This window comes from Tachyglossus aculeatus, chromosome 4 (assembly GCF_015852505.1).
Source record: "Tachyglossus aculeatus isolate mTacAcu1 chromosome 4, mTacAcu1.pri, whole genome shotgun sequence".
NCBI lineage: Eukaryota > Metazoa > Chordata > Mammalia > Monotremata > Tachyglossidae > Tachyglossus > Tachyglossus aculeatus.
The window spans coordinates 122788795-122814573 of NC_052069.1; positions in this window are offsets into that span (position 1 = coordinate 122788795).

Here is a 25779-nt window from a genome sequence, read left to right on the forward strand (position 1 = left end):
TAAAGGCCATTAGGGGTTAGTTGAGATGAGGGAGGGGCATTGGGGACTTCAGGCACAAGTGAAATTCTGCACTAGTCATTGGGAACTTTTCATGAGGGAGTTGATGAGGGAGGAATATTAGTGTTATGCAAATGAAAGAGCAAACATAGTAAGTGTGGCAGGAGTCAGCTTGATTTTTGGATCTCCACTGGGAACACAACTGCCTGAGTGCAGAAGCAGAAGAAGCAGACTGTGTGAATGTGTGAATGTGTGGGAAGGGTGATCCATGACTAGGGGTTGGCAGGATGAGAGTGAGGAGGAGACAATAGAGTGAGGGAGTTGAGTTTACTGATATTTGGTTCTAGGGCTGGGGAGGGTTTTTAAATGGTTCCAGAGAGTCTAGTAGTAATAGTATTTATTAAGCACTTACTGAGTGCAGAGCACTGTACTAAGCACTGGGAAAGAATATATAAGTGGTAATGAGGCATGGACCCTGTCCCTCAAGGGACTCACAATCTAGATAATAATAATCAGATACAGTCTGGAGATTTTATGTCTTGTTGGGAGAAGAGAGAGCAATTTTGGAGGCAGAGGGGATGGGTGGCAAGTTAGGTTATGGCTGGAAGGCAGAAGTGATTCCTGTGTTATCAGAAGTGGTGCAGCATCTGGTAACTAAGAAGTCCAAGATGCGACCCTGTTGGCATGTGGCTGGTGAGGGGTGGAAGCTGGAAGTCAGTGTGGAAACCATGTGGTCTAGTGGATAAAGTACAGGCCTGGGAGCCAGAGGACCTGGATTCTAATCCTGTCTCCACCACTTGCCTGCTGGATGTCCTTGGACAAGTCACTTAATTTCACACTTCCTCAGTTTCGTCAATGTAAAATGGAGATTCAATACCTGTTCTTTTTCCTACTTGACTGTGAACCCCATGTGGGATAGGGACTGTACCCAACCTGAATAACTTATATCTACCCCAGCACTTAGAATAGTGTTTGACAAGTGCTTAACAAACACATAGTAATAATAATAATAGTAATAATACATGCATGTGAGAATCCTGGAGAGCAATAGGATCGTCAATATGGATGTTGAAGTCAAAAGAGTCAGTGAAGGTGATTGACTGTCAGTGGAGAAAAATGAGGCAGCATCAAACTCATCTGATAATATACCATATATTTGCCTCTGGTTACTTACACCTAAACAGTGCTTCTTCTTTACACTAGGGAGATCAACATGGCATTTCTCCTCCAAAACCCACTATGAGATGAATAAGGAGCAAGTATTTCTATTCTTAATTTTACAGGGGAGGACACTCAGAATCAGAGAAGAGAGCCCAGAATGTAACCTATGTGTGTGTTGCCTAGTGGATAGAGCTTGGACAGAGTCAAGGAGACTCAGGTTCTAGTCTTGGCTCTGCTACTTGCCTGTAGGGTGAATTGTGGCAAGTCACTTAACTTCTCTGGTCCCCAGGTTTTCATCTGTATAATGAGACTAAAATAACTATTCTTTCTTCCTTTTAGACCTTGAGCCCTATTTGGGACAGAGATTGTTATTATCATGTATCTACCACAGCATTTAACAGAGAGTTTGGTACATAGTAGATGCTTAATAAATTTCATCTTTACTGTTACTGTGCTGCTTTAGCCTCACCTCATCTCTAAATAGCTTCCCTTCAGTTCTCCACCTTCCCTCTTCCAGGCAAAACTTCCTCAAAGAGCTGCAAACAGCACGTTGACTAGGAAAGGAGAATTGAGGACTTAATCAAATTTATTTACACAGAGATAACTCTACAGAGGTCTAAGAAAAAGATTGCCATTTAGTTACCCGGAATCCTTCAGCAGAGCTGTAAGTTAAGGCAGTGCATCACCCAGAGATCCATCCCTTTTAGCTTTTACAGGTAAAAGTGCTAATCATTTCCAACTCACCTGAAGTTTAAGACACACAATGGATTTTCAATTGCTGATTTGAAGGACATGGCAGTTGGTAAATTTACAGTGGGTCTATCTGCATTTATTAGTAAGATTCTAAAACTCTGGAGCTCACAGTACTTCTTAAACAACCTTTGGAAGTGTTCATCTCTCAAGATATAGGTTGTATATATATGGGAATAAGTTCTTATTTTGTAGGTGCCACTTAGCCTGTAGATCAATTCATTTATTCATTCAATCGTTTTTACAATTCAGTTGACTGTGAGCCCGTTGTTGGGTAGGGACCGTCTCTATATGTTGCCGACTTGTACTTCCCAAGCGCTTAGTATAGTGCTCTGTACACAGTAAGCGCTCAATAAATACGATTGAATGAATTGATTTAGAAGGTGAATTTGCGATGTAGTGTGGCTAGCTTGAACCAAAGCTAGTCAATGATCGCCATCTAGTGGCCATGGTGAAATTAGCATTCTAAGCGGATCATTTAACCTTGAGGAAGAACAATTTTGGAAGTCGAAGAGTCAGTCAAACAGTCAGTCACCGGTATTTATTGACCGCTTACTACGTGCAGAACACTATACTAAGAGCTTGGGAGAGTACACTATTACAGGATTCGCAAATAAGAATTCTCTAGTTTGTAGACCAAAGGAAAATGTGGATTGGTCTTGAAATGTGGAGTCTTGGGGAAGAGATTGGGATGGCTCAGGTGTATTTAGGAATTTATCAGTGGAAGAACTTTTGTATGGCATTTGTTAAGGGCTTACTATGTGCCAGGCACTGTGCTAAGCGCTGGGATAGATATAAACTAAGCATTTTGGTATAGTCCCTGTCCCACATAGGGCTCACAATATTAATCCCTATTTTACAGATGAGATAACTGAAGCAAAGAGAAATGAAGTGACTTGACCAAGGTCACACAGCAGACAAGCAGTGGAGCTGGAATTAGAACCCAGCTCATTTTGACTCATTCATTCCTTCAATCGCATTTATTGAGTGCTTACTGTGTGTAAAGCACTGTACTAAGTGCTTGAGAGAGTACAATACAACAGCAGACACATTCCCTGCCTACAGTAAGCTCACAGTCTAGAGGGGGAGACAGACATTAATATACATATACATGTATATATAATATATATATGATGTATACATATACATATGTTCTGTGGGGATGGGAGGGAGGATGAATGAAGGGAGCAAGTCAGGGTGAAGCAGAAGGGAGTGGGAGAAGGTGAGAGGAGGGCTTAATCAGGGAAGGCTTATTGAAGGAGATGTGCCTTCAATAAGGCTTTGAAGTTGGGGACGTAATTATCTGTCTGATGGAAGGAGGGAGGGTATTTCTGTCCAGAAGTATGATGTGGATGAGAGGTCGATGGTGAAATAGAGAGATCAAGGTACAATGAGAAGGTTAGCATTAGAGGAATGAAGTATGCGGGCTGGGCTGTAGGAGAGTAGTGAGGAAAGGTAGGAGGGGGAAAGGTGATTGAGTGCTTTAAAACCAATGGTGAAGAGTTCTTGTACGATGCGGAGGTGGATGGGCAACCACTGGAGTTTCTTGAGTAGTGAAACATGTTCTGAACATTTTTGAAAGATGATCCGGGCAGCAGAGTGGAGTATGGACTCGAGCGAGGAGAGACAGGAGGTAGGGAAGTCAGCAAGGAGGCTGACACAATAATTGAGGAGGGATAGGATAAATGCTTGCATTAATGTAGTAGCAGTTTGCTTCCAAGGAATGCTAAATATGTTGACCCCCATGTTAGATTTCAAACTCCCTGGGTACAAAGATTGGGCCTTTTACCTATAGCACAGTGCTTAGGTCATTACACTGCATGCAGTACATGCAAACTAAACACAATTGATTAATCTCTCCTATTTGAAGCCAGGTCTGATTTTATCAGTACCTATTCTCACCTTTGTCATTAGCCCTAGCCAAGTCAACAAATATTTCTTCTTTTTTTTCATCTTTTCCCTAATTTATTTCTGGGCCTCAGTGGAATCACATGAATCATTCTCGAATATCTTTGCTGCTTAGTACAAAGCCCCAGAACAGATAGAGCCAATGTGGGCTTTTAGATTGTCTCTATTGAAATTTACCATTGGACAGTGTAATGGAATAGAGGTGAATAGTGAGGGGGATTGCTGCCTGATAAATAGAGCTGACCAATCCAGGATCACCTCTATTCCACAAGGATCAGACCCTGGCATCATTGTTTAATGAATTTATGCTGTCTCTTTTTCTTTTTATAATAACAAATTTCTCCTTTTTCAGTCTTGTATATTCTCCTTTCATGCCCTGAAAACTTAGGTAGACAAATTCAAACAGGAGACTGTTTGCATGAAGTACGTTTCTCCATTTCCACCTTGTGTAGTCTCTCTAAATTCTCAAAGGCCTTGAAAGCCTTAGGTGGTGTAACAAATGGTAACATTTTTTGCATGAAGAAAAACTTCTCCTTTGCCTGTTCATATGCATTCTCTTTTTTCAGGCCTTGAAAACCATAGGTAGAGAAATAAGGGGATATTTTCTTCCACGAAGCAAATGATTTCCCTAGCCCATGAGCTATTCTCTCCTCATTCTCAATTAAAACACTTTAAAAGCAAGAGGTGGTGTAAAAAAGGGAGATTTTTCCAGTGAAGTAGAATTTCTCTTTTTCAATCCAAATATTCCCTTTTCTGGCCTTGAAGACCTTAGGGTAAAGAAACAAAAGCCAGAGATAGTGTACATGAAGCAAATTCCTCCTTTTTCAAATGAAATTTTCTCTCTTTGTTCTTTATTAAAAGGCTTTGAAGGCTTGAAATGGACTAATGCACAGGAGATGTTTCTGCATGGAGCCAATGTCTTATTTTCCAGTTCACATATTTTCTCTTCAGGCCTTGAGGACCATAGACAGATCATTAGGAGAGCATTTGCATGAAGCAAATTTCTCCATTTTTTAACCTCATCTATTGCCTTTTATGGCCCTCGGTGGAGAAACAAGAAGCAGGAGATTGTTTGCATGAAGAAAACCTGTCCTTTTTCACACACACATATTCTCTTTTCAGGTTGTGAAGACCTCAGGTAGAGAAATGAAAGCAGGAGATGGTTTGCATGAAGCAAATATCTCCTGTTAAAACTCGAAGACTCTCTTTTTAGGTCTTGAAGACCTGAGGGAGAGAAAAGAAAGTAGGAGATGGTTTTGCATGAAGCAAATTTCTCCATCTTCATCTCCAAGATTCTCTAGAAGACCTTAGGTAGAGAACGAAAAGTGGGAGATTATTTGCAAGAAGCAAATTTCTCCTTTTTCACCTCAAATATTCTCTTTTCAGGCCTTGGAGACTTTAGGCGGACAAATGAAAGCAGGAGATGGTGTTCATGAAGCCAATTCCTCCTTTAAAGCCTCAAATGTTTTCTTAGGAGGCCTTGAAGACCTCAGAGATATAAACGTTGTAGATTGCACTGATAAGGCTCTCCATTTTCACTGCAAATTTTCTCTTTTAGGGCCTTGAACTCCTTAGATAAAGAAGGAAAAGCTGGAGATTGTTTGCATGAAACAAATTTCTCGTTCTTCACCTCAAATAGTCTCTTCTGAGGTTTTGAAGACCTTAGACAGAGAAGGAAAAGCTGGACACAATTTACATGAAGCAAATTCATCCTTTTGCACCTCAGAGATTCTCTATTCATTCTCAATTAAAAGGCCTTGAAGGCCTGAGGTGGAGTAATGCACAGGAAGTAGTATCTGCATGAAGCAAATTTCTCCTTTTGAACACTGGAAATAGTCTCTTTGAAGGCCTTGAAGACCTTAGGGAGAGAAATAAAAGCAGATGGCATCCAGAAAACTCCTTTTTCAACACAAACATTTTCTTTTCAGGTCTTGAAGACCTTAGGGAGAAATAAAAAAGCAGAAGATTGTTTGCATGAAGCAGATTTCTCCTTTTTTCACCTCAGATATGTTCAATTCACAGGCCTTAAAGGCCTCAAGTGGAGTAACACACAGGTGATATTTCTGTGTGAAGCAGACTTCTTCTTTCTCACTTCAAATCTTCTCTTTTCAGGCCTTGAAAACCTTAAGTAGAGAAATAAAAGGAGATTATTTTGCATGAAACAAATTTCTCCTTTCAACCACCAACATTCTCCATGAATTGTCCTGTAAAAGGCCTTGAAAGCCTCAAGTGGAGTAACTCACAGGAGATGTTTCTGCATGAAGCAGACTTCTCCTTTTCCACTTCATTATTTTCTTTTCAGGTCTTGAAGACCTTAGGTCGAAAAATGATGAGGTGAGTTTTTCTAGGAGGCAAATTCTTCTTTCTTTAACCCTATATAATACTCTTTCCTGCCCTTAGGTAGAGAAACAAAAGCAGGAGATGGTTTGCATTAAGAAAACTTTTACCTTTTGGGCACAGATGGTCTCTTTTTGGGTCAAGAAGACCTTCGGTAGAGAAACCAAAGTGGGAGGTGACTTACATGAAGCAAATGTCTCCTTTTCAATCTCAGATATTCTCTTTTCAGGCCTTGAAGACCTTAGGTAGAAAAATAAAAGTAGCAGATTGGTTGCATGAAGCAAATTTCCCCTCTTCTGCCCCAAATATTCTCTGTCCAGATCTTTAGGGAGAGAAATGAAAGCAGGGGCTGGTTTTCATGACACAAATTTCTCCTCTTAAGCCTTAAATATTTTCTTTTGAAGCTCTGAAGACCTTAGGTAGAGAAATAAAAGTAGGAGATTGTTTGCATAATGCGCTTGGGAAAGTACAAAAATTACAGAGTTGGTAGATACGTTCCCTGCCCAGAGGGAGCTTGGAGTCTACAAGGGAGATGGACATTTCATCTTTAGTCATCGACTGGTCAGGGACAAAATGATCATCACCTAAATAGTGCCGGTGTTGGAGAGAAGAAACGGATTTTTCTACTCAGTTCTATATGTCTCTGCTTCATGTTGAAGGTCCTGAAATTTTTCTCACTCTCTGAGACTGTGGCTTTTTTCTGCAAATGGTGGCATTTACATTCTTCCTGCGTGTCAAGCACTGTACTGAGTGCTGAGGTAGACACAGGATAATCAGGCCAGACACAGTTCCCATCCCCCATTATGTTCACAGTCCTAGTGGGAGGGAGAACAGGTATTGAATCTCCATTTTGTGATGAGGAAACTGCGGCACAGATAAGTTGTGTGACATGCCCAAACTCACACAGCAGTCAAGTAGCAGGGCTGGGATTCTAACTCGGGATCTCTGATTCCTAGGCACGGGCTCTTTCCGCTAGAAAACCACTGTGGCCTAAGACAAATTTAGAGATGCAGTGTGACCTCGTGGAAAGAGCAAAGGCCAGGGATTCAAAAGTTTCTGCAACGTCTCTGCTATGTGTACTTGCGCAAGTCACTTAACTCTTCTCTGGGCCTCAGTTACCTCATCTGTAAAATGGAGATTAAAACTGTGAACCCCATGAGGTACAGGGACTGTGTCCAACCTGATTAGCTTGTGTTTACCCAGCACTTGGTTCAGTTCCTGGCACACAGTTAGCACTTAACAAATATTATAAAATATATACATTTCAACTGGCAGCTTTATAATTTATAAACAAGTGTGCTGTCTTTTATGTCCAATAATACAATTGCATTAGTAAGCATATATCGGATACCATAAAAAAAATTGCCTATTTTGCATTTGGCCTATTATGTAGATATTTTCTCTTGTACATTGCAATGTGGGGGTGGGAGATAAGGATAATAGATTCTGTTCTATTAAAGCAGCAAACTAAGGGTTCCTGACCAATCCAGCTTCTGTCCGGAAACATGAGTAAGCAGTCGCCTGAGGAAGCTGAGAGACCTGATCTTCGGCGCCATGAGGAGACTGACAAAACAGGACTCCCCTAGCCTAGGCCTCACCTTGGCCTCTCTGCTTCTCCTCTCCCATAGTCCTCTGGACTGGCTCTCTCCAGTTGCCTCTCCCCCTGGGTGTGTGGCCTGTTAGTTGGACAAGTTCATTTATTAAGCACTTTCATGTGCAGAGCACTGTACTAAGAGCTTGGGAGAATACAGTACGGCATTATAACAGACATATTTCCTGCCCACCACGAGCTTACAGTCTAGAGGGGGAGACAGACATTGATATAGATAAATAAATTACAGGTATGTACATAAGTGCCGGGGGGCTAGGAGGGAGGAACGAATAAAGGAAACGAGTCAGAAAGACATCAAGGGAGTTGAAGAATAGGAAAAGAAGGCTTAGTCTTGGAGATGTGCCTTCAGTAAGGCTTTGACATGGGGGAGAGTCATCGTCAGTTGGATAACAAGCAGGAGGGTGTTCCACCAGAGGCAGGAGGTGGGCGAGAGGTTGTCAGTGAGATGGATGAGATGGAGCTACAGTGAGAAGGTTAGCATTAACCTCGGGCTGGGTTGTAATCGGAGAGCATTGAGGTGAGGCAGGAGGGGGCAAGGGGATTGAGTGCCCTCATGTACCCCCCTCTAAGGTGTTTCCCCCATCTTTGATTGTACACCAAGCATAGAGTTTTCAAGAATGTGGACAAAAAAGTTTATCCTTAACCTCGATTCAAAGAGGATATTTTATACATTTTGGAAGAGATACACTTTTTGCATTAAAAGAATGAGTGATGGAAAAATTCTCAAGACTTTTTTCTTCCTATTCCTTTAAAAAATCAAGATAAAATATTTTGGAGACTTTCAATGTGTGATCTTCTTAATGCTCAATCTAGCATATCTTCAAATTGTTTTCTTTAACTGCATCAGTTGCCATGCGAACTGCGTTGTGTTCATCCTCTCTGGGATTTTTGTTTGTTTGTTTGTTTGTCATCCTTGTTTGAGAAAGGAGACTGGAAAACCTTTACTGTCTTTTAAGCAATTACTGTCTTGGAAAGGCTGAGCCCTGACAAACTGAACTTTTGCTCATTTACATAGCCCTTTCTCCTCTATTTCAGTCTTGCAAGAAGCAGCATGGCTTAGTGGATAGAGCGCAGGCTTAGGAGTCAGAGGTCATGGGTTCTAATCCCGCCTCCCCCACATGTCTGCTGTGTGACCTTGGGCAAGTCACTTCACTTCTCTGTGCCTCAGTTCCCTCATCTGTAAAATGGGGATTAAGACTGTGAGCCCCACATGGGACAACCTCATCTCCTTGTGTTCCCCCCAGCGCTTAGAACAGTACTTTGCACATAGTAAGCGCTTAACAAATACCAACATTATTATTATTATTATTATAGAGCCCAGGCCTGGGGGTCAGAAGGACCTGGATTCTAATCCCTGTTCTGCCATCTGCCTCCTGTTTGACCCTGGACAAGTCACTGCACTTCTCTGGGCCTCGGTTACCTCATCTGCAAAATGGAGATAAGAGTGAGAACCCCATGTGGGACAGGAACTGTGTCCAACCTGGATAATGCGTACCCCCTCCAGAACTTAGAACAATGCTGATACATAGTAAGTGCTAAACAAGTTGCAGTAGTAGTAGTAGTAGTAGTAGTAGTAGTAGTAGTAGTAGTAGTAGTTCTCTCCCTCCAAAAATACCTGAGAAGGACCAGGTTAGAGCATTCAAAAGGAGGAGCTAACACCTTGCAAAATGTATTTAATTTGCTCATTGTCTTCTTTTCATCTCCCTCCCATCCCCTGCCCCGGTTTATTGCACTGAATGAGATAGCTCCTAGCTGGGATGATAGCAGAGCCTGCTTTTCTCTCTGAGTACACTGTATTTGCTCTGGATCCCTTCAAGCCAGCTAAGCCCCTGAGTGCCCACAGCGTGGTGAGTCTTCCTGTGCCTTGTGGCCATTCCTTTAATGGGAAGGACGGTCCTCATAGGACAAACTAGTACTGCTTGTCGCTCACCAATCTTCAGAGCATTACTGCTAATCCTGCTCGAAAACTAAGAGAGTAAGAGCCCAGCACTTGTGGCCGGAGCACTGGATTGCGTGATTGTCTTTGAACACGAAACTTAACCTGTTCTTTGCATTGTACTGTGTGTCTTTCCCCAACCCATCTATGATTGTTGGTACCTTGTGAACATGAGAAGCAGCCTGGCAGAGTAGAGGAATCCCAGGCCTGGGAGTCAGAAGGTTATGGGTTCTAATCCCAGATCTGCCACTTTTCTGCTGGGTGACCCCAGGCAAGTCACTTCACGTCTCTGGGCCTCAGTTACCTCATCTGTAAAATGGGGATTGAGACTGTGAGCCCCATGTGGTACATGGGTTGTGTCCAGCCTGATTTGTTTGTGTCCACCCCAGTACTTAGTACAGTGCCTGACACATAGTAAGCTCTTAACAAATATAATAACAATAATAATAATGTTATATCCTAAAATTGGTAGGTACTGCTAGAAGCCTTTTTGCTTGGGGCTGAGGTAGCTAACGGACTCGTTTACTCAAAGGAGTAGCCTGCAGTGTAAGAAAAGCAACATGGGCCTGGGAGACAGAGGACCTGGGTTCTAATCCTGGCTCTATCACTTGTTTGCTATGTGACCCTGGGCAAGTGGCTTCACTTCTCTGGGCCTCAGTTCCCTCATCTGTAAAATGGTGATTAAGACGGTGAGCCTCATGTGGGACAAGGACTGTGTCCAACCTGATGAGCTTGTATCTGTCTATTCCATCACTTAGTATAGTACTTAGCACAAAGTAAGCACTTAACAAATGCAATTTAAAAAAAAACTATGCCATATTTGTTGCCAATCAGTACTCTGCAAAGTCTCGAGCAAGTATGTGAACCATTGTTATTGTATGTGAAGCCATTGTTATGGCTTCCAAAAGCTTTTGGGTTTAAAACATGAAATATTAAAAGAGTAACCAATTTAAAAATTGAAACTTTGAAAATTTCAAATTCTCATTTGATTGCATGCACACACACACATAAATTACTTGTTTGTGCCATTTTACTAGGAAAATCTTAATTTCTTATGAATTAAGAGTAGCAAAATTCTGAGTTCTGAACAGTGGGAGAGATAGCATTGGCTTTGATAGAACACTGCCTCTGTAAAATATTGACACCTTTAAATAATTCAACTTGTAGTTTAAAATGATGGGGATCTTAGAATACTTGGTAATATTCCTCTCCAGGAGATATTGGCCCATTTACTTGATAATTGCTGATGAAACCAGCAAATTTCTGTTTTTAAATCACTTTTACTGAATAAAGGTTTAGTCTAGAACCCCTGCCATTTGAACCAGATTTGAGAGATGAAATTGAAGAACGTGGCCTTTTTCAACCGTGAGATTTCTTATCGTGGAACTCATTGCAAAAGAAAAGGTCTACCTGGGTGGGTATTATATATTGACAACACCCATAAAGGCTCACCTGGCAACAGGACAAGTGGCGAGGTTTTAGGTTAAACATTTGGTAAGCATATATAATTCTTTAAATTTAGATTTCAAATGAAACCCTTGACATGCACGTTTACTAAGTGAGGTTACCCGGGTTCTTCAGTTACTTCCTGAACATCTTTGGAGGTTGCTGTAATTATATTCTAGTGGCAGTATCTTCAAAGAGCATTTTCCCCTTTACAAGAACCATTTGCTCTTCCCTCTCTTCCAGTCCTCCTCTCCCTCCTCCTGTCTTACCCTTGGCTTTAAAGCATTCAATCTCCATGCCCCTTCCTACCTCACCTCCCTGATTTCCTACTACAACTAGGCCCACATCCTTTGCCCCTCTAATGCCAACCTACTCACTGAACCTCGATTTCATCTATCTCACTGCTGACCTCCCACCCACGTCCTGCCTCTGGTCTGGAACACCCTTTTCCAGAAAATAGACAATAACTCTTCTCTCCTCTCCTCCCCTTCGAAGCCTTCTTGAAGGCACATTTCCTCCAAGAGGCCTTCCCTGACTAAGCCCTCCTTTCCACCTCTCCCACTCACTTCTGTGTTGCCTTTGCACATGGATATGCACCATTTATTCACCCCTCCCTCAGCCCCACAGCACTTATGTCCATATGCGTAATTTCTTTCCATTAACATCTGTCTCCTCCTCTAGACTGTAAGCTTGTTCTGGGCAGGAAATGTGTATACCAACTCCATTATATTGTCCTCTCCCAAGGGCTTAGTGCATTGCACTGCACATAGTAAGCGCTCAATCACTGTGATTGATTGATACCAAAACCAAATGACTCAATTGCTGAATGTATGTACTCTCCTAAGTGCTTAATACAGTGCTGTGCACACAGTAAAATAATCAGTAAATACTACAGATGATGATGATCTTGCACAACTTGGTAGAGGAGCTTTAAAACGTACATTATAAGACTTTAAATTGTCTGTTATTAAAACTCAGTACATGATGGGAGAATCCAGGCTCTTAGAATCCTATTTAGATTTCTATTTTCCCCCCAGATTAGATTAGGTATTGTTGAGATCTAGCCTTTCATCTCCACAGACTGTAAGACTCTAAGACTGTAAACCCATTGTGGGCAGGGAATGTGTGTGTTATATTGTTATTTGTACTTTCCCAAGCACTTAGAACAGTGCTCTGCACAAAGTAAGTGCTCAATATGTGATTGGCTGACTGACTAAGCCACCCTAGCTCACCTGCCAGTTTTTGCTATTAATCAGTAATATTTTCCTCTTTTTGCCAATGGCTGTGGTCTGTGCCAGTCTTTGCCTAGTTCTGTCATTTTTTATGGTATTTGTTAAGTGCTTACTATGTGCCAGGCATTGTTCTAAGCACTGGAGTAGAAACAAAGTAGTCAGGTTGGACATAGTGTCCCATATGGGGCTCACAGTCTTAATCCCCATTTTCCAGATGGGGATTAGAGAGGCCCAGAGAAGCAAAGTGACTTACCTAAGGCTACACAGCAGACAAGTAGTGGAGCCAGGATTAGAACCCAGAGACTCTCAGGCCTGGGCTTTCTCCACCAGGCCAAGCTGATTCCATTGTTCCCAGCCTCTGCCATGAAATCTTGAAGGATTATTCCTCTCCTACGCTGGCGGAGTGCTACCTCCTCATCAGAGTCAGCTTGGCTTGGTCCTCAACCTGCCTCCTTTCCTGAGCCTCCCGCAGATGGTCATGGCAACCGTTTCTGTTGCTAAGACCCGTTTCACATTATGGCCCAAACCTGATACCCATTGACTTCAAATGCAAAATGGAACCTAAGAAAAAAAAAAAAACCCTCTCAGATATTGAAAAGTGTTGTCAAAACGTCCTGCTGTAGGAAATACAATGTCCATCCTGATTATCTTGTATCTACTTTGTTCAGTACTTGTTACAAAGTAAGCACTTAACAAATAGAGAAGTAGCATGGCCTAGTGGATGGAGCACAGGCCTGGGAGTTGGAAGGACCTGGGTTCTAATCCTGACTCTGACACTTGCCTGCTGTGTGTGACCTCGGGCAAGTCACTTTACTTCTCTGGGCCTCAGTTCCCTCATCTGTAAAATGAAGATTGACTGGGAGCCTCATGTGGGAGGCTCAGGCAGAAACTCCTCACCCTGGGCTTCAAGGCTCTCCATCACCTCGCCCCCTCCTACCTCACCTCCCTTCTCTCCTTCTACTGCCCAGCCCGCAACCTCCGCTCCTCCACCGCTAATCTCCTCACTGTACCTCGTTCTCGCCTGTCCCACCGTCGACCCCCGGCCCACGTCATCCCCCGGGCCTGGAATGCCCTCCCTCTGCCCATCCGCCAAGCTAGCTCTCTTCCTCCCTTCAAGGCCCTGCTGAGAGCTCACCTCCTCCAGGAGGCCTTCCCAGACTGAGCCCCTTCCTTCCTCTCCCCCTCATCCCCCTCTCCATTCCCCCATCTTACCTCCTTCCCTTCCCCACAGCACCTGTATATATGTATATATGGTTGTACATATTTATTACTCTATTTATTTATTTATTTATTTATTTATTTATTTATTTATTTATTTATTTTACTTGTACATTTCTATCCTATTTATTTTATTTTGTTGGTATGTTTGGTTCTGTTCTCTGTCTCCCCCTTTTAGACTGTGAGCCCACTGTTGGGTAGGGACTGTCTCTATGTGTTGCCAATTTGTACTTCCCAAGCGCTTAGTACAGTGCTCGGCACATAGTAAGTGCTCAATAAATACGATTGATTGATTGACATGGACGGTGTCCCTACTGATTAGCTGGCATCTACCCTGGTGCTTAGAACAGTGACTGGTGCATAGTAAGTGCTTAAGAAATGCCATTTTTTTAAGGTACTACTACTATTATTATTGTTGAAAGCATGCCTTGCAGGCTCTCCGTTTCCAGAGATTGTTGGTACTCAAGTGTGTCTTTTCTTTCCTTGCTTCTATTGAATCTAGTAGCTCAAAGAAAGCTCTATTTGGGTTTAATTTTACTTGTTCTTGGTAATTTACTTGTTCTTGGAGTAGGAGAGACTTGAGCCCTGTTTTGTTTCTGGACTTTTCTGGAAGGAAGGAAACACTCACTGTGTGTGATTCAAGTCTGCTACTTCGGTTTTGTATCAGGGAGTGGGATTCCTTTTAAGAGGTGTCTTCCTCCAAACTCCAAACATCCCCTTAGTCTTTTCGTGTTTCTTTTGGGCAAGGACTCTGGCCTCTTTCCACACTCCAAGCCGCTCTCATTTGTAACTCCCTGTTGTCAGAAACTTCTGTTTCTCATCCAAGAGCAAATCTCATCTTTCTTCAGTCATTCAACCAATCAGTGATTGTTATTGAGCTCTGATTAAGTGCAGAGCACTGTACTAAGTGCTCGGGAGAGTACAATACAAAAGAATTAGCTGATGTGTTCCCTGCACAAGACCCAGCACTGGCTTTCTTCTTAGCAGGTTCATTCATTTAATCTTATTTATTAAGATTGCACTAACCGCTTGGGAGAGTACAATACAACCATAAACAGATGCATTCCCTTTATGGGTCTACTCATAGGGACCTATGTGTGTGTTTGTGTAGTGAATTGGCGGTTGGACTTGTGATGTGAATTAAGACAAGCTAGTCTTCCGACGGGGATAACTGGAATTGAGACAAACTCATTCTCAAATGCCCTGAGTTCTTCTATACCACAAAAATAGTGTGTGTGTGTGTGTGTGTGTGTGTGTGTGTGTGTGTGTGTGTGTGTGTGTGTGTGTGTGTGTGTGTGTGTGTGTGTGTGTGTGTGTGTGTGTAGGGAAGCAGTATGGCATTAGAGGAAAGAGCATGGACCTCCCAACAATTTATGTCATGAGCTCATCATCAGGGATTTATCTCCCCTCTAAATTCTGTCTCTCAATGACAAGTACCAAAAGTGAAACCAAATTACTACTGTGTACAGCAAAAAGCTTTATTTCATACTAAACCTACTAAAACAGGGTAGGTGTGTACACACACCCAAATTACAACACCTATAGCTACAATATAACTGGTTTTCCCCAAGTTTTTTGTGAAGTTGATCCCATTTTGGAGGTCAGGAAGGAGTCTGATGCTGTAGTCAAGATGGGATAGAATAAGTACTTGTATCAGTGAGATAGCAGTTTGGATGGAGAGGAAAGGCTGGATTCTGTTGATGCCGTGAAGGTTGAACTGACAGGATTAGGACATGTTTGACATGTGGGTTGAATGAGGCAGATGAGTCCAGGATAATGCCTAGGCTTGTGAGAAAGGGAGGATAGTGGTATTATCTACAGTGATGGGAAAGCCAGGGGGAGGACACTCTGAGCCGGAAGATGAGGCATTTCCTTTTGGACATGTTAAGTCTGAGAAGCCCAGCCCAGGGCTAAATTGGGACTATTTCTACCTCTGACAACACTTCAGTTTTTCTTTCCATTTACGTTGGCCAGTTGGGATCATATCCTCCCAGACTATTCCTGCCAGAGGATGCTTCTCCTTTCACCTTCCCGTATTCCATTCTTACAGTTTTCCTCCTGCCTCGGCCACTTACAAATATATGTTTTCTATCCTCCATCCTCTAACTCAGTTTTCTCTCCATAACTAGGGGAAGCCCTAGGTTTCACAGAGATTTTGCAGAGATTATTATTGCATTGCACTCTCCCAAGCAATTAGTACAGTGCTCTGTACACAAGCTCTCAGTAAATACAACTGAATTAATGAGATTCAAAACAAGGGCACCATGATGGGATGGAGAGAACCCAATGCGACAGATGATCTAAAATGTATGGAAATTATGGTATCTGTCTGTAGTCAACTGACACACAGAACTTTGCGCAGAACCTCCAACTCGGGGTCCCATCGCTGGAATCCCTGTTCTGAAGTCCAGTCAAACGGTCGCCGTTCGGGGTGCCTTCAAAAGATTTTCTGGCACGAGCCTCCTCTAGAGATTCTTTAAACCAGCTGGATATGGACACCTCCATCTTCACTTTCGATCCACTGTCTGATGTTGAGAGCGAGGCAGAGGATACCATGGGGAACGTGGCCAGCCTTATGGAAGGTCAGCTGCTTTGGCATTTGAATAAGTGTGAGCTCTGTATAGATACATACAGAGAGAAATATTCATAAGTAGGAACACAATTCTTCACTTGTAGAGAACTAATTGACAACAAATGAAATTGTGTCACCTCTCAGAATGGTCTGCTATTCCCGTACAGTTGAAGCTGCCTGTGAAGGAAATCTTGATTCAGAAACGATTGTCACTTTGGGTTGACTTTATTTGGAGCCCTAAGGAACTTTGGGAAATTCATTTGCCCCACAGATTACTGGGGAAGTGTTGATATCACCTCTTTTGAGGTGGAGTACTTGATGCCTTTTGTCATCTAGACACATATACATTATTGTATTTTATCATTGTTACAGTATTTGTTAGGTGCTTACTGTGTGTTAAAGCACTGTTCTAAACACTGGGGTAGATCCAAATTAATTGGGTTGGATATAGTCCCTGTCCCACATGAGGTTCACAGGGAGAGGGAGAGGGAGAGCAGGTATTTAATACCTGTTTTACAGATGAGGAAACTGAGGCATAGAGGGGTTAGACAACTTGCCCAAGTTCACAAAGTTGGCAATTGGCATACCGGAATTAGAACCTAGGTCCTCTTCCTTCAAGGCCCCTGCTCTTTCCACTAGGTAACACTGCTTCTCTACTATGTAATATATTGACCATATGTAATATTTTGACCAGTAATCTATCAATGGTAATTATTGTGTGTTTACTTTGTGCAAAGCACTGTACTAAGTGCTAGGAAGAGGAAAATATACCAGAGTTGGTAGACATGTTCCCTGCCCACAAGGAGCTTCCAGTCTAGAGAAGAAAGCAGGATCTAGAATCCACCACTTATAGCTGAGGGGCCAGCATCTGTTTCCTGTTGTGTCTCACCTGGGGAGTAGAAGGAAGATTTAGGGAGGAAATGATTGGGGCATGCACTGTGCCCTTCCAGCTTCTTAGTGATCAATGTATCCTCGATTGCATGTGTTGGCAACTCTTTCTTTTTTAATGGTATTGGTTAAGAGCTCACTATGTGCCAGTCACTGTCTTAAGTGCTGGGGAAGACACAAACTAATCAAGTTGGACACAGTCCCTGTCCCACATGGGACTCACAGTCTTAATCCCCATTTTACAGATGAAGCAACTGAGGCCCAGAGAAATGAAGTGACTTGCCCAAGGTCACACAGACACATGGCAGAGCTGGGATTAGAACCCGGGTCCTCTGACTCCCAGGCCTGAGCTCTTTCCACTAGGCCACACTATTTCTTACTTTTTTGTGCAGCAGAGTCAAATCAAATGAAAATTTTGAGCTGCTGATGTTCAAACACCATAATGATGATGATAATGCTGCTATTAAGCCCTTTTTGTTGGCTGAGGGTTGTGCTAAGTGCTGGGGTGGATAGGTACAAATGAATCAGTTCAAACACAGTCCCTGTCCCAAATAGGATGGAGGGATACCTGGCATTTTTATCTCCATTTTACAGATGAGTAAACAGGCCTAGTGAATTGCCCAAGGTCAAACATACAGCAGGCAAATGACAGATTTGATTCTAGAATGGAGGGTCTCCTTGACTCTTGTGTCATGCTTCTTCCACTAGGCCATGAGCTAGTAGCACACATGAAGTACTTTATTTTAGTAATTGTGAAATCCTAATAATGAAATTAAAAATGGGAAGGGAAGAGGTGGAAAATGAGGAGGAGGGAGAGGAAGAAAGGAAGCGAGAAAGTCAGTGAGAAAAACTTATTCCTTGATCATTTTTTAATAAGGGTATTTGTCAAGCCCTTATTATGTGTCAAGCACTGTTCTAAGCACTGGGGTAGATGCAAGTTTGTCAAGTTGGATACAGTTCCTGTCCTTCTTGGGGCTCAAAGTCTAAATTGGAGGGAGGGGGATTTAATCCTCATTTTATAGGTGAGGTAATTGAGGCACAGAGAAGTTAAATGACTTGCCCAAGGTCACACAGCAGATGAGTAGCAGAGCCGGAATTAGAACTCTGGTCTTCTGACTCCCAGGCCAGTGGTCTTCCCAGGAGACCACATTGTTTTTCTTGTTGGGAACTGGGAGGGTGGTTGCTGGAATTTTTAATTTTTTCATGGTATTTGTTAGGTGTGCACTTTATGCCAGGCACTGTACTAAGCTCTGGGGTAGATAGAAGCTAATCAGGTTGGTCACAGTCCCCGTCCCACGCAGTGGTCACAGTCTTCGTCCCCATTTTACAGATGAGGTAACCTAGGCACAGAGAAAATAAGTGACTTGCCCAAGGTCAAATGCAGCAGGCAAGAGATGGAACTGGGATTAGATGCATGCCAATCTGGTCACAGTCCATGTATGTCCCACTTGGGGCTCACAGTCTTAATCCCCATTGTACAGATGAGGTACCTGAGGCACAGAGAAGTGAAGTTACTTGCCCAGGGTCACACAGCAGACAAGTGGCAGACCTGGGATTAGAACTCAGATCCTTCTGACTCCCAGGGCCTTGCTTTACCCACAAGGTCACACTACTTCTAGGAGTTTTCCAGAAAAGGGTCTCAAGAGTTACCTCTACCTCGGTGCCTCAGATTTGGGGCAGGGATAAATATTTTTAATCAGAGAATGAGCACACACAAATGTTCCACACGATTTTACATATCTTTCATTGTTGTCTTTGTAATCAATCTCAGTGAATTCTCAGAAAATGAATGTAAAGGATTGTACATCTGAATTAGTCAGTGGGGTCAGAGTCACTTTTGGGTGTTTTAAGAAGAGTTTGTATGCTTTGTAATCAGCATGAGATGCTATTGTTGGACAAGGATTTTAAATGTTATTCTTAATCTGATTTTAAGAGCATTTTAAGACAGTCAGGATAAAGCACTTCAGAGAATTGGAGAACTGAGGGAGGTAAGTTTCCGAGGCTGGTCCAAACTCTACAAACTTGAGCCTATCAGAGATAATGCCAGTGTGCGGTACACTCCATTTGACCTGGTGGCACTAACACAAACAACAACTAACAAAATTGCTAGCTCCCCCATGGAATACAGGATTAGTAATAGTAATTAGGATACAGGATTTACTAATATGGAATGAATTTAGCTTTCTTCCCCACCCCCGTCACTATTTTTATGGTACTTGTTAACTGCTATGTGCTAGGCACTGTACTAAGCACTGGGATAGATACAAGCTAAGCAGGGTTTTTTATGGTGTGTGTTAACTACTTACTGTGTCGAGCACTATACTAAGCGTTGGGATAGATAGGTTGTCATACATGGTACCTGACTAACTGAGGGAGGAAGATTTAATTACCATTTTACAATGAGGTAATTGAGGTGCAGTCTGTCTCCTGAATGGGATTTAGGACAAAAACTAAATTTCCAAAACCCAATCTGTCATCCTTATATGACCCTTCCTGTCCCCGAATCTCTCTTGGTCTTGGGGGTAAACGATGTTTCAGGTAGTCCACATGTTGTGGATATTCTACTCTCCACCACCTGCTGATCACTTAGTGCAGTATTACCAGGTTTTTTGTAAGTTTTATTTTTTGGTATTTGTTAAGTGCTTATTATGTGTCAAGCACTGTTTTAAGTGCTGGAGTAGCTACCAGTAAATTAGGCCTGATATAGTCTAGGCCACAATGATCGGCTCTTCCCAGGGAGAAGGGATGGTCAGGTTTTTTTGTTTCTTTGCTTGTTTGGTATTTGTTAAGCACTTACTATGTGCCAGACACTGGACTAAGCAAGGGGGTAGGTACAAGCTAATCAGGTTGGACATAGTTCATATCCCACTTGGAGCTCACTGTCCTAATCCCCATTTTACAAATGAGGTCACTGAGGCACAGAGAAGTGAAGTGACTTGCCAAAGGTCACACAGCAGAGGGATAGCGGAGGCAGGATTAGAACCCAGGCCCTTCTGATGCCCAGGCCCATGTTGTATCCACCAGGCCACACTGCTTTAAATGATCTCACCCTTCTTTGAGATTGAACCCATGAAATTATTCGTTCCATGACTAGGCTGTACCTCACTCCTTACCATTTTGAAAATATTAGGCCAGCAATAATGGCCTACCTCCCCCTCCTTTCATATCCCACGCCTAGTAGACAAACGTTTAACTTCGAGACCACCTACGTTTCTATCTTGCAATAGTTTGACTGAGACTGACTGAGGTTCCTTACCTACATGGCCTTCTACTTTCCTGGAAGGAAATTGAATGGAGGTATTGAAATGTCACAGAGTGCTATTTTGGGTTTTGCTTGGAAGGTCTGTAAACTTGTTGTTGTCTTTTAGGAAATACAAATAGGCCAACAAGCTAAAAAACACCTCCAGGATGAGATGGATTCTTCTTTGGAAGAGAAAGGTCAACTTATCAGTGTTCTTCAAACCCAGGTAGTATCGCTGGCTTGAAAACAGTTTATTACTTGTTCTTCCTTCAGACATTAGTGTACCACTTTTTTTCATTTTTAATAGTATTTGTTAAGTACTTACTATGTGTCAAACACTACTCTAAGAACTCGAGAAGGTACATGTTAATTAGATTGGCCACATTCCTTGTTCTGCATGGGGCTCACAGTCTAAGTGGGAGGGAGAACAGGTATCGAATCCCTATTTTGCAGCTGAGGAAACCGAGGCACAGAAAAGTGAAGTGACTTGCCCAAGGTCACATAGCAAGCAATTGGCAGAACTGGGATTAGAACCCACATCCTCTAATTCCCGGGCCCATGCTCTTTCCACTGAGACATGCTGCTTAAAAGTCCTGGAAACACTGTCTAAGCTTGGTTTTTCTAACACCATCCTCTCCTGGTTCTCCTCCTACTTATCTGGCCACTCATTCTGGGTTTCTGTGACCAGTTCTTCCCTTGGCCTGCCTCTGTACTAAGCGCTGGGGTAGGTATAAGGTAAACTGACTGGGCACACTCCACCTTCCACCTGGGTCTTACAGTCTTTATCCTCATTTGACAGATGAGGGAACTGAGGCCCAGAGAAATAAAGTGACTTGCCCAAGGTCACACACAGCAGAGAAATAGTGGACCTGGAATTAGAACTCAGGATCTTCTGACACCCAGGCCCGTGGTCTATCCACTAGGCTACCCTGCTTTCCTCTCTGCTCAGAGCAGAGTAAGCACTCAATGAATACTACGGAGTGACTGATTTTTTTTTAAGTTTTTTCATTCATTCAATGGTATTTATTGAGCGCATACTGTGTGCAGAGCTCTGTACTAAGTGCTTGAGAAGTACATGAAATTTAGTGTGGTTGATAATATGCCTAGTAACCAGTGGTTCTCTGCATTAGTAAATATGGAAAAAAGATTTCACCATCACCTACTGTTGCTGGGTGGTATTTCATTGTTGCCTTGGAATACACGCCTTGTTTTTGAAAGGGTGTTGTTTTTTTCTTAGCTGGGAGGTACCAATTTGACTATAGCATTTTTTTCCATTTTTTAAGCGGCTATGAAGAAAATCATATCCTTTTTTTAATGGTGCTTATTAAATGCTTACTATGTGCCATGCACTGTTCTAAGCACTGGGGTAGATACAAAGTAATCAGGGTGGACACAGTCTATGTCCCACAGTCCAAGTCCCACACAGGGCTCACAGTCTTCATCCCCATTTTACAGATGAGGTAGCTGAGGCCCAGAGATGTGAAGTGACTTGCCCATGGTCAAACAGCAGACCCTTCTGACTCCCAGGCTGGTACTCTATCCTATGGGCCATGTTGCTTCTCTTCTTATGCACAGAGCACTCTACTAGGAGCTTGGGACAGTACAACACAACAGAATTAGCAGATACATTCCCTGCCCTGCATTAAGCAAATGCTCCTGATTGAATGTGTCTGTTTATTGTTGCATTGCACTCTCCCAAGCACCTAGTACAGTGATCTGCACATGGTACTCAGTAAATATGATTAACTGACTGGCACTAAGCCACTCAATCAGCTCTCTTCCCTCACTTGTCCTCACTCCTCTGTTTCATTTGGGTGTCCCTTTTGGAGCAGTGGTTGATGAATGTGCAGAAGATTTTTGACTCCTCCACATCAGAATCCCAAGACAAGTCTCAGACCTCAAGCTCCATGAAAGAAACATCCCTGAGGCCCTATCTAAAATCAGAAAGTATGTCTGTTTTCTAGCTCCTCGGTTGAATTTTAAACTAAAGGCAGTAGCTAAGAATTTCAGAGTCAATCAGATCATTCAGTCATTCATTCATTCAGTCATATTTATTGAGCACTTACTGTGTGCAGAGCACTACTAAGCACTTTGGAGAGTACAATGCAACAATAAACAGGCACGCACAGACACACAAACAGACACAACGAGCTTACAGTCTAGAAGGGGGGAAACAGACATTAATAGAAATAAATAAATCACAGATATGCATGTAGGGGCTGTGGGGCTGGGAGTGGGGAAGAACAAAGGGAAGAAGTCAGGACAATGCAGGAGGGAGTGGGAGAAGAGGAAAGGAAGCTGAGTCAGGGAAGGCCTCTTGTAGGAGATGTGCCTTCAATAAGGCTTTGAAGGAGGGGAGAATAACTGTCGGTCGGATTTGAGGAGGAAGGGTATTCCGGGCCAGAGGCAGGACATGGGTGAGGGATCAGCAGCGAGATAGGTGAGATAGAGGCCCAATGAGAAGGTTAGTATTAGAGGACCAAAATGTACGTGCTGGGTTATAGTAGCAGAGTAGCAAGGTGAGGTAAGAGTGGGCAAATTGATGGAGTGCTTTAAAGCCGGAGGCAAGACTTCAGGAACTAGAGAATATGAAGATAAGAAGCCAACGAATCCCTAGTGGAGGCTACCAGCTTGAACCAAATTCTCAGTAGAGCCTACGTCTTCCTCGGGGTTCGCCTAAATCTACAGAGGCCCCGGGTACTCAGGGAAATGGGCTAAATTTCATGTTCAAGAGCAGCAATACGTAAACAGAGAAGCAATGGGGCCTAGTGGAAAGAGCATGGACCTGGGAACCAGAAGACCCGGGTTCTAATTCTGACTCAACCAATTGCTTGTAGTGTGACCTTGGACAAGTCACTTTGCTTCTCTGTGCCTCAGTTTCCTCCACTGTAAAATGGGGATTCAATAACTGTTCTCCCTTCTACTTTGATTGTGAGCCCCATGCAGAACAGGTACTGTCTCCAACCTAATTAAATCATACCTACCCCAGCACTTAAAACAGTGTCTAACATATAGTAAGCACTTAACCACCTCTCAGGGTTGCACCTGGAGAGTTTCCAGTACTCTATCAGTCTCGACTACAGGAGGGAGAGTCAAGCAGAGGCATATCCATTCCAATCCTAGTGCGGGCAGTGGCTAGGAAGACAATCTACTACAAGTCAAGACTCCCCTGTGCTGGGCAGCAGTGGCATAGGAGAGAGCCGAGGACGGAGACTCAGGTTTACTGCGCAGAAGGAGGTGACGGTAAACTGCTTCTGTATTTAACCAAGAAAACTCTATGAATACACTACCAGAATGATTGCAGGTGGAAGTGGGACGTTGTGGGAGAGATGTGTCCATGGCATCGCTATGGGTCAGACACAACTCAACAGCATAAGACAGTAGCAACAAACACTTAACAAATATCATAAAAAATGGCTCCATGCAGTATTTCCATTCCAGTTTTCAAAGCTGCTTTTCTCATTCATAAGGCACTGATTTTCTGATGTTCAAATTAAGAAATAGATAGATGGAGTCATACCTATGAAGGCATCATTGTTGGAAAGTCAAAATCTCACTCTCTCCTGACTATCTTTTGAGTGTTCTGCTCATCCAGATGGATCTCTTTGGGTTGCTCGAGAAGCACTGTGGTCCAGTGATTCGAGCATGGGCCTGGGAATTGGAGGACCAGGGTTCTAATCCCGGCTCCACCACTTTTCTGCTGTGTGATTTTGGGCAAGTCACTTCACTTCTCTGTGCCTCTGTTACCTCATCTGAACAATGGGGATTCAATACCAGTTCTCTCTCTTACTTAGATTATGGAGGAGATGTGCCCTCAATAAGGCTTTGAAGTGGGGGAGAGTAATTGTCTGTAAACTATGAGGAGGGAGCGTGTTCCAAAGACCAGTTCGACCTCCTTAGTGCTTGACTAGAGTTGAAATTATGGTCTTCTGGTAAGCCATACATATATATGTCTCAGAACCATTTTGCTGTGTTCTCGAGACAGTGGCTGTGTTTCCCATTGCCAGTAGAATGCCCAAGTCCCAATACCATTCCTAGCTAGTGAGGGGATTAAGTGAAATATTAGCTCAGTCCTGAGAACTCCAAAAAAGACACTACATGGGTCAATTCCCAGCATACATATATATCCGGAGCACTTGGAGGAAGAGGGAAACCTTGTTCGAGATGGAAAAGAACTTTCATCATCTCCGAGGAACTCCAAATGGCTGAGAAGACGAGGCTGATTACTCAGCTGCGGGATGCCAGGAACTTGATTGAGTAGCTCAAACAAGATAAGGTGAGCGTTTTCCTCAAGATGGCCAGTAAGGCTCACGGGGATTGGCTTCCAACAGCTCAAAAACAATGCCGGATTTAGAAGCCAATTGCAGTTCCTTCCATATGAGGGATGTTTTTGTTTCACATTCCTGTTTAATACTTCCATTTAGCACTGGTTTTGGATTAGATTATGCCAATGATAATGATAATAGCTGTATTTGTTAACCACCTACCTTGTGGCAAGCACCTTGTGCTAAACCCTGGGGTAGGTAAAAGACAGTCAGGTCAAATGCAGTCCCTGTCCCTCATTGGACTCACAGTCCAAGAAGGAGGGAGAACAGGTATTGAATCCTTATCTCACTTCTGAGAAAACTGAGCTATAGGGAAGTGAAAGGACTTGCCCAGGGTCACCCATCAGGCCATGGCAGAGCTGGGATTAGATCCCAGGTGCTTCTGACTTTCACTTTTCCACTAGGCCACACTGCTTCACAGATTGTCCGAGTCTCAGAGTCTCTACCGTATCGTTACCTCTGTCACCATCGTGATTCAAATGGTTATGTGGAATGACTCTGTTTTTCTCTGAAAAATCAAGTTACTGTTTAGCAAAATGAGTATTAGATAATGGGCTGTATAACTGTATTTTAATAGGAACAAATAAACAAGATTCTTGATTTAGATGGCAGGAGGTGCAACGTAGCCTAGTGGATAGAGCATGGGACTGGGAGTCAGAAGGACCTGTATTCTAATTCCAGCTCTGCTATTTGTCTGCTGTGTGACCTTGGGCAACTCATTTAACTTTTCTGTTCCTCAGTTACCTCAACTGTAAAATGGGGATTAAGATTGTGAGCCTCACTTGGAACATAGACTGTGTCCAACCTGATTAGCTTGTATCTACCCCAGCACTTAGTACAGTGCTTGGGACATAGAAAACACTTTACAGTTACAAAAACAAACAAGCCAGCAGACAAAAAAAAAAAAAAGCATCCTGAGCATTGTAGGCTAAGCCAATCGCATTTCAGAAGAGGCAGCCTAGCCACTCTCAAAGCGATCAGGTTTTAAAGCAAGAATGAGGACACCAGAAGCCATCATTTTTCTTATTTTGTGGGGGACAACCTCTTGGGGCCAGAAATTTTAGAGAAAGCACAGTCTAAGGATGAGCTCAACAGAAACCAGAAGAAGGTTTAGCTGATTTGCACATTTATCATCATTAGTGCAAGAAATGTAATG